Raw genomic sequence first — 12491 nt, 5'->3', positions numbered from 1 at the left:
GACGTCCTTGGTCGGCATTTCCGTGTGCGGTTGCTCCAAGTCACAAAGCCCACGAGCAGCGTCGGTGCAGGCAGATGTGAAACGTGGGAGGCCAAACGAAAAGTAAATGCCACTTGATTCTGTTTATGCCTAATAGTGACATTGTCTAATGCGTGGTTCCTGGTTTGCAGAGTGACCCTGTCTGATGCGTTTCTGTAGAGCAGGATTCATTAACACGCTGTTTAGGGAATTCTTGAATGCTTTCCTTCACTTTCCTTCATTACCGCAGATGTTAAATTTCAAGAGCCGGGCTGCAAACAATATTAGCCTGGGGATGACAGATGGACGCTTTAATTTTGATACCTGCATTGCTCCAGTTTCGATGCTGAAGTTTCATTAACCAGAACAAAAAAGAAAGAGTGGGGATGGGAGAGACCTCACGTACGGGCACGTAGCTCTGATGGTGGGTGAAGCTGAGCTCGATGGGACCTGGTGGCTTCCCAGGTCCCTGCCCTGAGGGCTGGGGAGAGGATGCTGCAGGCAGTGAAATGCGTGTTGTCCATACCTTTGCTTTCCCCTATACGTCTTGAACTTGTAGTCTGTTTTTTTTTCAGTTTTGAACCAATGCTAGGGGGTTGTTTCTGGCTCGTGGGGGTTGTGGGGTGAGCAGGGACCAGATGCAAAGCTCCTGAGAGCTCTGGTGGGAGAGCAGCACCCAGGCTGCAGCGGGCTTTGCATCGGGCCCCGGCTTCCCGTGTCGCACCAGCTCACCGTGTGAAGAACAAAATTAAGAGCTCCAAGACCCTGCTTTAATTAAATTCAAAAGTGCCCATAAATTCCACTCATTTTTCATTAACATGTAGAATCAGGAAATCATGCTTTTGGCTCTCAGACTTCAATAAGGAGCCCAGCGTAGTCTGTCTCCTGTAACTTTTTGATGGCTGAATCTATTAACGGGTGAGAAATTACTTAATTTGACTCTTCTGTTTTATCTGACATTGAGCAGTTTCACAGCTCCAGTTCCCAGATTCAGGAAAACGTGTTTAATTTTCACCATGCATCTGTGTGATTTGTGATCTGTAACTTCCTTCTCTCACTTAAGCAGATAGTATCAGTACAGGGCCTGTTGAAATTTAAGAGGATGCCTGTCTGGGTTCTTATTTATTTTGTTTTTATGTTGTTATTATGTAGGTCTACTCTAAAGATCCTTGTCCCAGCCCTGGGCAGTCCACATGGAGGGTGCAGCTGACCTGGAATATATTTTTATTTTTATGTGTTTTAATTTTATGGTTTTTATTCTGTTTTTTATGTTATTTTATTTTAATTATTATTTTTATATTATTATTTTAATTATTATTTTTATTTTATCTAAGAGCTGCCTTTGTTTCTTGACGTGTAGTAGGTTAAAGAAAACAGAATTCCAGATCTTATTGAACAAAACTAGGATGCACAGACTCTATCTCCACTGCTATTTAAAGAGGGTAGTGGTACAGAACGGGACATGGCTCTGTGGTGTGTGGTCTCGTGGTGCCCAGTTTATTTATTTCACTAAAGTGGGATGCAGAAATAGTTCTGTAAAGTCCTCAGTGTGGATAGGAACGGATTTGAGGACAGTTCACTTGCTGTCTAAAATCCCCTTATCAGTTCTTGGGGGTGAATGTGAGATATTGATTATTCTCAGCGCTAGTCTTTGCAGAATTTCTTAAAAAGAAAAAAAAAGTGGTTTTAATTATTATAAGTAGGAAAAATGTTTGCATTATTAAAAACATCTGCATCCAGCCGAGATTGCTCTTATCAAGTGAAACGTTAATTGCTTTTGACTGAAGCAGCAGCATGTTTATTCAAATATGCCTTTCATTTTTATGATACTGCTAATTAAGCCCTTTATTTTATTTAGACAATTATGTCTAAACAATTGTGGGGTTACAGTAGCTCTAATTGAGCTCTTATTTTCTTACCTGCTTAAAGATTACATGTGGCTTTAAAAAGAGAGAGGTGGGGCTGAGTTTATGTCCTGGAGGATTTTAAGCCCCAGAATCTATTGCGAATTGGTCAACTTCCAGTTCCTGTGTCTGTCTGCAAAGTTTACAGGGAACGTAGAGGGTTTTGCTTTATTTTTTACCTTTTTTTTTTTTTTTTTTTTTTAAAGTGGATTCTGCTTTCCACAACCCTGATTTGATGTTCTGGGTGTGTGGGCTGCTCCTCCCGGGAAGCCCAGACCTGCTCCTGGTGTCACTGCCCAGAACAGAGCTGAGACCACGTGTAGGTCTGCGGAAGAGACAGGAATATCCGTTGCACTGATTCGTGGATAAACCCTGAGCTGCTTCGATTGCAACCTCGTCCCTGTGTGCTTTTATTCCTACTGAGCACGTGCATTTGCCCCCATTTCTCCCAGCTCTTCCTCTTCTTCCATCAGTATAAACTAGCAGCGATGCTACTAAATTCACCGGGGTTGTGGGAGAAATGCAGTCCTTTGCTTGCAGTTTGGTTTCTGTTTTTAGGGATGTTGGAAGGAAAATAGGATCCTTTCTCCTCTGGTCACCAGGCACCCATTTCCCCGTCTTCTCCTTGTCTCTGTGCCTGGCACCCGGAGCTCATTGCTGCTCTCCGACACTTTAACTCTTGCACCCTCGTCTTGCTGTATTGGCTTGCTCTGCCACACTGTTTTTCTTGCATTTTTAAACTATATCCATGTAAGGTAAGAAAAAAAACTTCCAACTAGTAAAATGTGTATTTCCCGGTATTCTTTTTATTTATAAATTCCTCTGTTGGCTTGCTTTGCTGCAGTTCTGAGCTGAGAGGTGTGTGCCAGTTCACTCTCTTTCCTTATTCTCGCTTTATTTTTCGCTGTCTGCCCTGTTTCCTTGCTATGTGATTTTCCCCTGTGTGCTGCAGCCGCCTCGTCCCCACTTTCCCAGTGACATCTCCGGGGCTTTTCCCGAGTGGACGGGAGCGAAGGGCTGAGATGGCCTTGCTGGAGCTGCCTCTTTGCCAGCACCCCGGCAGGATCCGTCCGGCTGCTTTAGCCCTCCCAGACCACGCTCGTGCTGCTGCTCTTCGTCGCTGCTTTGCCTTGAAAAATTGCTGTGAGAGGAGAGTGTGGAGCAAGAGAGGCAAGATTTTTCAAACTACTGTATCAGTTTAGTAACGGGGATCAAGAGTTGTCTTAACTACATTTCCTAAACATATTCCAGGTGTGAAATCCGTAACTTGCCTTTCCTCCTTTCTCTCTCTTTCCTTCCTCTCCTCGGGCACTGTGGTGTGGGTTTCATTCTTGGCCGCAGCTAAAAGCCGCAGCAAACCCTCCGTTGTGCCCAGCTCGGTGGCAGGAGCAGACCCTGGTGGTCCCACGGCTTTGCCAGCGAGGGTTTCAGATCTGCGCCGGGGGGATATTATTTCTTGAGATTCTTAGTGCGGACAAGAGCCGTGGAGTCCCCGCTCGGGGTTCGGATGCGGTTGCAGCCGGTGCTGTTCAGGTAGGGAGCAGAGGCTTGGCGGAGTAAACAATGAGCAGGTGGACAAGCAGAGATGGACAGGCGGGCAAAATGAAGAATATGCCCATCAGTCTGGTGGGCAGCAGTCTCCATGTGTCGTAGTAATACCACGTGATTATTTTAGCACAAGACGAAGGACCACACGTACAAGGGAGGCACCAGGACTTGGTGTCAGACCCTTGGTATCCATGAGGCCGGGACAGGAATGTGCTGCTCGGGCTCAGTGCGGCTTTTGGGGAGCAGGCAGAGGAGTGTGTGCCTGCGTCCCGTGAATATATCTCCGTTACACCTTCGTTATCCCATGTCTTTGAAGAGGAATTCATTATTTTAATCACTGAAGTATTTCCTGGTTTTGTTGTCAAACACAGAGCTGAAGGGCAAGGGAACGTGATCATTTTCTTGCTTAAAAACTTTCATTTTTTGCATCATCAGGAGAGAACACGAGTCCTTATGAACAGCTCAAGCTGCTTTAACTGATTTTTCCGCCTGGAACAAATGAGCATGGCCCAAGAGTCCTGGGAAATTAATCTCTGTTAGTGCTCCTGTCGTTGCTGTGCCCGGGCATCTCCCTGCCAGATTAGCCCAGTCCCCGGAGGGCACCGGGTGTTTCTCTCGTTCAAGGCGAGAGCTTGTTCTCATTTTCCTTTAAGGTGGTGGCCTTCTTCAGCCGTGTGTGCTTAGGGCCGGCATCAGCGGTGTGCGTGTGTCCGTGCTGCAGACATCTGTCCTGCCAGGAGATTCCTCTCCCGGCTCGGAGCGTGGGTGCTTTTTGCGGGACAGCCTCCATCACCCACGTGGGGCTGATGGACGTTCCGCTCTCGGGTGCGGTGCCCTGCCCGCTGCTCCCCAAAGCCTCTGCTTTTCCACTGAGCTCCAATGCACACACACACGCAAATAAATATAAATAATATTTTGTAAACAGCACGGGGGTGGGGGGATGTTTTGAGCCTTGCAGGCTTGTTTGTAAGGAAAAGCAGCTGAAGACCTCCCTTGCCTTTTCCACCTTATTTATAACTGCGAGGCTAGTTATTAAATTAAAAATACACGTGCCCTTTGGGCTTATGTCCATTTTAAGCACCAAGGTTTGTATTTTGGAGCTTCTGTGGTCTGCACCCTTAGAAATCTGGGGTGCTGTGGCCCTTTCCCTCGCTGCGTTCCCATCTGCCGTTCCCCAGTACCTCCTCTGTGGTCACCGAAGAGTTCGGCAGTGCTGAGGGGCTGGTGGTGACGGCGATGGGCACGGAGGGGATCAGGGACCCCCCCCAGGCCATTAGAAGCTGCATGTCCCTGGGACTGTCATGGTCATCCGAGGTGCAGGTCCCCTGGGGTGCAGACAGCTGACCCCCTTGTCCTCATCTTCCCTTCCTGGAAACCAAGCAAATAAAGTTATTACTAGACTTGGGCTAACTAGCAGCACGGGTTAATCCAAATTTAGTTGGCGTCCCGCAGTTTGAACAGGAAGGTAATGTTAGTGCCGTACCTTTTCTGTCTGGGATGGGGCAGAGGGGTGTGCTCAGCCGAACCAAGCAAAGGGGGATGAAGAAAATAACTCCTTCTCTTGCTCTTTCTGCCCTGCTATCCTGTCCTGGAAAACCTCCGTGCAATTTGAGAGCCCAGAGGGTTTGCCGGTGGTCCCATCCGGCATCTCCCCCTGCTCGCTGGGGCGCTGAGACCCCGGGCACTGGCAGGTGTCTGTCCCGGGGGGATAACTGTCCTGATCAAAGGGTATTTACTGTCCTGGGGACAAGGAAAGGCTGTGTTATGTCAGGTGCGACCGGCGGCTGACAGGCTATCTTGTCCTTGTGTCTTGATCCCCGTTTTCCGGAGCTGTTTCGGAAGTGCCACGTGCAGAGGGGTCCCCAGTGCAGGACCGGAGCAGGTAAGGTGCAGGCTTACCCGCCTCCCTCTGACGCGAGCTGGGTTTGTTATTGCTCTCCCTAAAACTCAGCAACAAAGCCGAGTTTCCTTGTTTGTGTTTGCTGGGAATGTCAGGGGGATGATGGATTTGGCTGGAAAGGTAAATAATCTGCCGGGCTGAAGTGTAGCCCAAGCAACCCTGAGAATGTGCAGTCACTATCTTGAAGGCCTTTCATTTGTTACGTTTGATGTGACAGATTTGGGTGATTGCTCAATATTTTCACTCTGCTTTGGACCCACACTGTTTATTTCTGTTAGAAGTTACTTAAACATCCCAAATTCGTTCTTCTTAAACAGTTGCTTCAGTCTGTAGAGGCTTTAAGGCAGTAGATGCCTCTGACTTTGCTTGCAGTGCAAATAAATAAATAATCCTTTTCCAGGATTTCCAATTTAGTTCTGTTTATTTTCTTTTAATACACACACATGCACACAAAGTAGCTGAAGCTACAGGGCATGGTGATGCATTGGGTTAATTCCATCCTTGTTTGTTTAAAAGTGCTGCACTGCGATGTCCCGGAGCAGGGAGATGGGGCGCGTTGGAGAGATGCGGCGAGTGGCGTTTAAATCGTGCTGAATTCAATGGCTGTGCTGCCGGAGGAGAGACGGGCATTGCTGTGGCTTCTGAAGAAATGGAAGCGTAGACAGCTTTTGAGTAAGACAAGGCCGTAGGGTCGATGGATCGCCACGTGAAGCCTGAGTTACAAGTAATTTGTGAGATCCCTTTCCCTTCTTCTTCTGCTGGGGGAAGCACCGGCTGGCTGCGGGGTCTGGCGTGCCTCTGCTGCCCTGCCCTGCTCTCCTGGCGTGGTCCCCGGAGGTGGGACAGCACGGGACGTCTGCCATTCCGGGTCCTTCCCAAGCCTGGTCCCTGCCCGGGTTCCTGCCTCTGGCGTGTCCCGGGAGCAGCAATATCCAGGTCTCCAGACCCCGACTCTCAGCCTGCAGAAGTGGATGAGACTGTTGGGGACTCCGCTGCCTTTTGGATGTGTCCCTGTAAGAGAACAGCAGTCATCGGGGCTGGAGCTATAGGGAGCTGCTACCTTAATTAAGACTAATTAAGAGCGTAAACCCTTTGGGGTAGGGCCCTGTCTTTGTTTCAGCCCCACAGGCAATATAGTAAAGCAAATACACAAAATAATAAAGCGTTAGCCATGTAATACAGCTTTTACTCAAGAAATGAAACCTATTGTTTAATTTCAGTATTGTTTAATTTAAACCTATTGTATTGCCAAGCTGAAAAAGAGCGGGGTGGAAACCACCCCCCCCCACCCCCCCGTTAATGCTAGTGCTTTGAAATGCTTACAGCTGCTATCACATAAAACCCATGGAAGGATTATTTTCAGAAACTTTGTTGGCACGACCGTAAGTTCATTCTTCATTGTCAGCCAAAGTCAGGCTATTTTGGGGCAAAGCGTGTTGAATTTGCTCCGTGTTCAGTGCTGGCTTCCCACGTCCCGAGGGAGATGCAGAAGGGGGACGAGGGGTAGCCCTGGGGCCCGTACGCAGCACGGGATGCTCTGTGAGCAGGAGGGGGGTGCAGAGGCAGCTCTTGGGGTTCCTTGGAGCAAGTGCCACTCGGGCAGGGGGAAGGGCATCGCAGAGCATGCAGAAGTTGGTCATCCTGACCTTGTACAAGGTAATTTGTCACTTGTATTAAGTCGGTAGTAATTTATGATTGAGGTTTCCTTCCAGGAGCATCTTACCAAGGGCTCCTTGGGATGCGGTGTGCAACCAGAGATGTCCAGTGGCAGGACAGGTAATGTAAGGACGGAAGCCATTTGCAATAATGTTTATAAGCATAATAAACCGACGGTGCAATTAAAGCTGTGAAATGTTCCCAGAGCAGAAAGGCTCCTCGTGCCAAATGCCGATTTTGCTCAGTTTGACCTGGAGCATGGATACGTCCGTGGGACGGTGCCTGCCGGGTGCGCTCAGCAAAATGCTGCCTGCACAGGGACAGAGGTGTGGGCAGAGGTGTGGGCAGGGCTGTACCACCCTTAGCCGGGCATCCGCTGCAAGGGCACGGCTCTTAAAGTCCTAATGAGGGCTGGGGAATGGAGCTCCCTGGTTTTTGTTTTATTTCAGTGCTCCCAACAAAACAAGCTAATATCTACCCAGTGCCCGGAGCCATTTGGAAGCAGATTAAAAGTTTTCATCGGCTCTTCTTAATAGAGCCAGATAAACCAGGCTAATAGTCATGTGTTGAGTTATTGAAGGGAAGTTCAGGTAATATGCAATCACCTTTAACCTTCGGCTTCCTAAGACCTCCTGCTTAGCGATTGTTTGTCTGTGGTGTAAACCATAGTCCAGTTCATAAATTATTATGTAGTTCCACTAACCTTAATGCAGTACAGGTTTCACGGTGTTTCATTTTGTAGTGTAAGCTAATTCTGGCTGTGCACACAATAAAGCTCCAACGTTGCTAGAATTAACCCTTTCCATGACAACTAGGAGTTTGCCAGTAAGTGAATTATCGCTACTTGTGCACTGGTGTCTGTATTATGTTCGTGGGCACGATCCACATGTAATTCTCTCTGTTTGCAAGTTCCTAGTGAATCTGAAAATTTCCCTGAGTAAAACATAGCAGGAAGCTTTTATAAAAAATAAAAAAAAATAATTAAGATGTCATTTTTAGAATTCAAAGTTAACACCACTGTGGTGATTTCAGCCTAAAATTTATGGTTAACAATTTTACACCAGCGATATTAGAAAAATGTATTTTGGTGTAATGTCACGTAAAATAGTTGTCTGATATTTTTTAATTGAATATGAGCCAGTAGAGCCGTGCATTGTGCAGTATCCTCTCCACTGACCCTGGCAAGGAACCAGTCCCAGAGGATGTTCGGATGTTGGGTATCTCTGCTTGAGTCTGCCTCCTCATCTGAAGTGGTGGGAGGTGCAGCTGAGCCCCTCTTGAAACACGAACGTCCAAAACCACCCGCCTAACGCCAGTGCCATCCGCACAGAGCTGTACCCTTCCCTCGCTTGCGTAATTTCACTCTAAATGAATTTTATGCCAAGGACTGTGATTTCAATCTTGAACTTGTTTCTCGACGTTTGGTGGGGGGAATGTGTGTGGTTTCTTTAATCCCAGTGGGTTTTTGCTACGTTTTCCTGTAGTTTACTTTATTCCGAATTGCTGCCAGAGTATGACAAATCTTGTCCACCTAACGCATTGTCTCGGGCTGCTGAAACAGGGAGCGAGGAGCCCGGCCGGCTGCGCAGGGGCGATGCTGCCCTCTGCGGGAACGCCGGCCGCCCCAGCCCCAACGGCCCCCCCCAAACCCCGCTGGCTCCCCGCACCCCTCTCCTCCCCTCGTCCTGCTTTTCCTCCTCTGCCTGCACTCAGAAAGCCTCACCATACAGGTCGCTGCCGCGTGTTGTAATCACGCCGTGGAACGACCTCGTGGTTAGTCCTAACTGCAAAATACTGTGCAATATTTTTCTCCCCATGAAGAATCTAAAATCGAAGCATTAGACCAGCGTTCATCAGCAGTCTCTGTCTGTTCTGGGTTTTGTGCCTCAGGACTCCCGTTTTCCCCGCTTTGCTCAATGTTTCATGCCGGGTCTCGGGCTGGATCGCGGCGCAGTTTCTCGGGGTGCTGGTGCACGTGGGTGGGTTGCTCGCTCCCACGGTGCTGGGAGAAGGGCTCCCACAGGAGCAGGGAGCAGAAGGTCTCCCGTATAGAAGAGCATTTTTATTGATGTACAAGTCTTGCCTTTATCCACTGCTTCATGGTACCTTAGAAATATAATAGGCTAATAGATTCATATTGCTTTAATAACAATAATGTATTCACTTAATAATACATTAAGATCGTGTACTGAGAATTTAGTTGTAAATGATGATTTTTTTTCTCCTTATGAACATCTATGGAAATTTTATTTGTATTCATACACTTCTTTTTAATCACATTCTGAATTTCTTTCAATAGTTCCTCCTCCTATTCAGCAGTTATTGTTTTCCATTTAAGTAGCAGATACCCTGCCCTGTGGTGAGGGGTGGCTGATATGCAGCATCACTGAAGGATAAAAAAAGGTCAAAAACCTTTTGAAATGAAGGGCAGAATCCTGCTGCTTGTGGGCACTCCGAGTTGCTGTAGCCGGAGGCTGGGTGTGCAGGCATTTCCAGGGTGTTTATGCCCAGACTGCTCAGCAAGTTTTTGTATTTGGACTTTGACATTGTAATTTTTTTTTTTTTTTTTTTATGGAGAAGCTGTGAGATGTGAAATTCAGGTATTGCTGTTGGACAAAGCAAACCTTACAGAGGAGCTGCCGTTTTCTGCAAGCGGTTGCCTTTCGCCTTGCTCTCCAGCAGCCCTGTACACCGGCGTTCTCAACGTTTCTTGTTTTTGGAAAAAGTTATTGCTTCATTAGCTCTGCAGGACCTGGATCGCATCCATGAGGTGGGAGATTTGCACCAGAGGAACTGGACTGCCATTGAGGCCTGCCTCGTCTCTGATCTCTGTCCAGCTGGCTTTGGGAAACCCTCTGCTTTCTTGGTCCTCGGTTCCTTCTCCTAGAGCTGGATCCGATCCACTGTCCCGCTCCGCCGCATCGGCTCACCTGTGAATCCCATTCTGACCCCCTGGCCCAATAGCCAGGACCAGGTTACCTGCTGCTCCCCTTGGCTTGGGCCAGACCACCTCCAGTGCTTCCCACTCCCACCCTGCTCACGGGGCTCCTCCTTGTATTATCCCACTCAACCATGCCGTACAGACCTTGCTCAGACCAAACAGGAGCCTCGTACAGCCTCTTCATCGCCCTGCAGCCAGACTTAAAATATAGCAGTGCTCTGTAGGAGAGCCACCCTATCTGCCTGCTCTTCCTCCTGGGCCAGAGCTCTTCCAGCTGGGTTCCCTTTCAGTTCCTTCTCCTCTTCTAGGGTGGGTGTCCATCACCCTCCTCCTTCAGCCACAGTGGAGGTCCTCAGTCTCTGGAGGTCCTTGGAGGCTGGCTGTGGTTCACGTTATCGTGGTGGCCTCTGCAAGAGAGATCTCAAACCTGCGGAGCCACAGGTTCTCTTCTTCTGGCACCCAGCATGGTACTAATGAGGGGAACTCTCCTAATCTCTCCTTTCTCAAACAGGCCACCCAACTTTTGCCAGCAGGCAGAACATTCAGGACAATGCAGGAGAATTTGCCTGCATTTTCAGCTGGGGTTTTGTCACCTCATTGCAAACACTGCATGGTCCAGCAGGTCTCTGGACAGCTTTTCCCCTCTGCCCTTTGAACGGGGAGTAATAGCCAACTTGCTGGTTGAAAGCAGGAATGAGTCTGCACTGGTACTTTTATTTCTGATGGAGTATCTGCCCTCAGGCTGCCATCTGCATGACTTCGTCAGGGTGGTGAATGCTGTTTCGTCATCCCCTTTCTGGCCAAGGGCTCAGCCCCCAGAGTGGATTCCCTCGTACAGTGTTTTGCAGGTTCTGCTGCCTCTCCTGGGAGCTGTGGAGCTCCTTTCCTCTCTGACACTGAGCAACGTGATTATTGTCATCTTCCACTGGCCTTTGGCAATCAAGAGACTCTTTTGGGCTGAGTCTAGCCCACTGCAAAACTGGAGTCAGAAGATGCTTGAGATACCTCCAGGCAGCCAAGCCAACAGCCAGGTATTTCTGTTGTTCACTTGTGTATTTCATTATCTCCCCTCCCAAAATTGTCTTTTCCCCTCCAGGCATGGCACATTTGCAAACAAGGCAGCAAACAGCCACGACCGTACTGAGGCAAATATGAAATTGTTGATTCAGAAAGTGCCGGGAAACAGGGCGTTTCTCAACTCCATCCCACAACTGGGGTCTTTTCCATATTGGTGCTACAAATGGGCTGTTCATTGGATTAGCAAGTTTATTTTAAAATGCTCAGTTTTGAGGTAGAAATGCCGTTACCAGCAAGCTGCTCCCCGGTGGAGTGCTGTGGGCAGTCGCAGGGTTAAGTGACAGTAGGAGTTTCCAGCAGCACATAGTCACAGAATATGGTGACGCGGTTGTATCACATCACATTAATTGTACCGATGTGGTTGCAGAAGATGGGGAGATGGCATGTGCAGGTCCTCACCGCGGGCTGGGGACAGAGCCCCTCCTACCTGCATCACTACTCGCATCTCCTTATAGCAGCCTGATTTTTTTTTTTTATTTTTTTTTTTTCCAGGAGTCCGTTTTCCTCCCAGCAGCAGCCGCCGATGTTAGTTTTTCCATATCCACCGGGAACCACACTCCTTGTTAAAGCTGTTCCAGGGCGGGAGGAGGGGAGGGATCCAGTTCCTTCCAACAACACGCCGTGCCGCTCGCAGCAGGCGCGGACTGGGGCGAGCAGAAAACATTGACCCATTGAGGAAAGCGGCGGCCGCCGTAGGCACATACCTGCGACAGGCTCCGTGCTGCAAGCTGACACCTCTTGGCACTGTCCGCACAAAGAGGTCCCTAATAATTTAAGAATCGTCTTTAACTGTAACTAGAATAAGAACAAAAGCATAATTTTCACGTTCCTGTCGGCTTCTTTGTGACCGATCTGGGGAGCCTGGAAAAGGGGTCCTTCAAGTGCTGATTTGCCCCCGCTCCTCCCCTTTCCTGGGCTTGTTTATCTGTATTTATTCATTCATCCAAGTCTTAAAATAGTTTGGAAAGTTAGTTGCTCTTTGCTTTTCCCCGCAAAGCTTATGAGAGGAGGACAGTGAATTTTTAATGAGGCTCTTTCAAAGCGTTTGGTGGGTGTGGAAACCAAAGTGCTGAAAACAAATCCATACAAATCTGAATTTTATAACCAGGCTGCCCTTGACTTCCCTTTGCGGTGACTTAACTTCCATTCTCCCGAACCTCTGCAAATCTCTTTGGTAGTTGGTATCAGTTTCCTAGATTGCCGAAGACCTGCTTTCTCCAAGCGAGGAAGAAGGACGATAATTATATCTACTGTGTGAGCGCTGTGCCCGTGGCTTGCTGGGGTCTCTGTCCTCATGGGGAAGAATGAGAGATTTATTTACATTCAAAGCTCTTGGCCTCCTCCATCAAAATGCGGTGCTGTTTTCCTTTTCATTCTGTGAAACGCAGGTTTATAAAACGGTACTTCTGTGCACAGCTTTTTCTTCCCGCCTCCCAGTTGCGTTGCC

At 48.4% G+C, this 12491-nt stretch overlaps 1 protein-coding gene across 4 annotated transcripts in view; it reads left to right on the top strand.

The window, feature by feature from the left end:
• LMF1 (lipase maturation factor 1) overlaps positions 1 to 12491 on the top strand; it is a 204601-nt gene that overhangs the window by 109757 nt on the left and 82353 nt on the right. The gene's annotated exons all lie outside the window — the stretch shown is intronic.

Source organism: Balearica regulorum, chromosome 15, assembly GCF_011004875.1.
Source record: "Balearica regulorum gibbericeps isolate bBalReg1 chromosome 15, bBalReg1.pri, whole genome shotgun sequence".
NCBI classification, from domain to species: Eukaryota; Metazoa; Chordata; class Aves; order Gruiformes; family Gruidae; genus Balearica; species Balearica regulorum.
The sequence above is the reverse complement of the archived record's forward strand: the minus strand, read 5'-3'. Positions and strand labels throughout refer to the sequence as shown.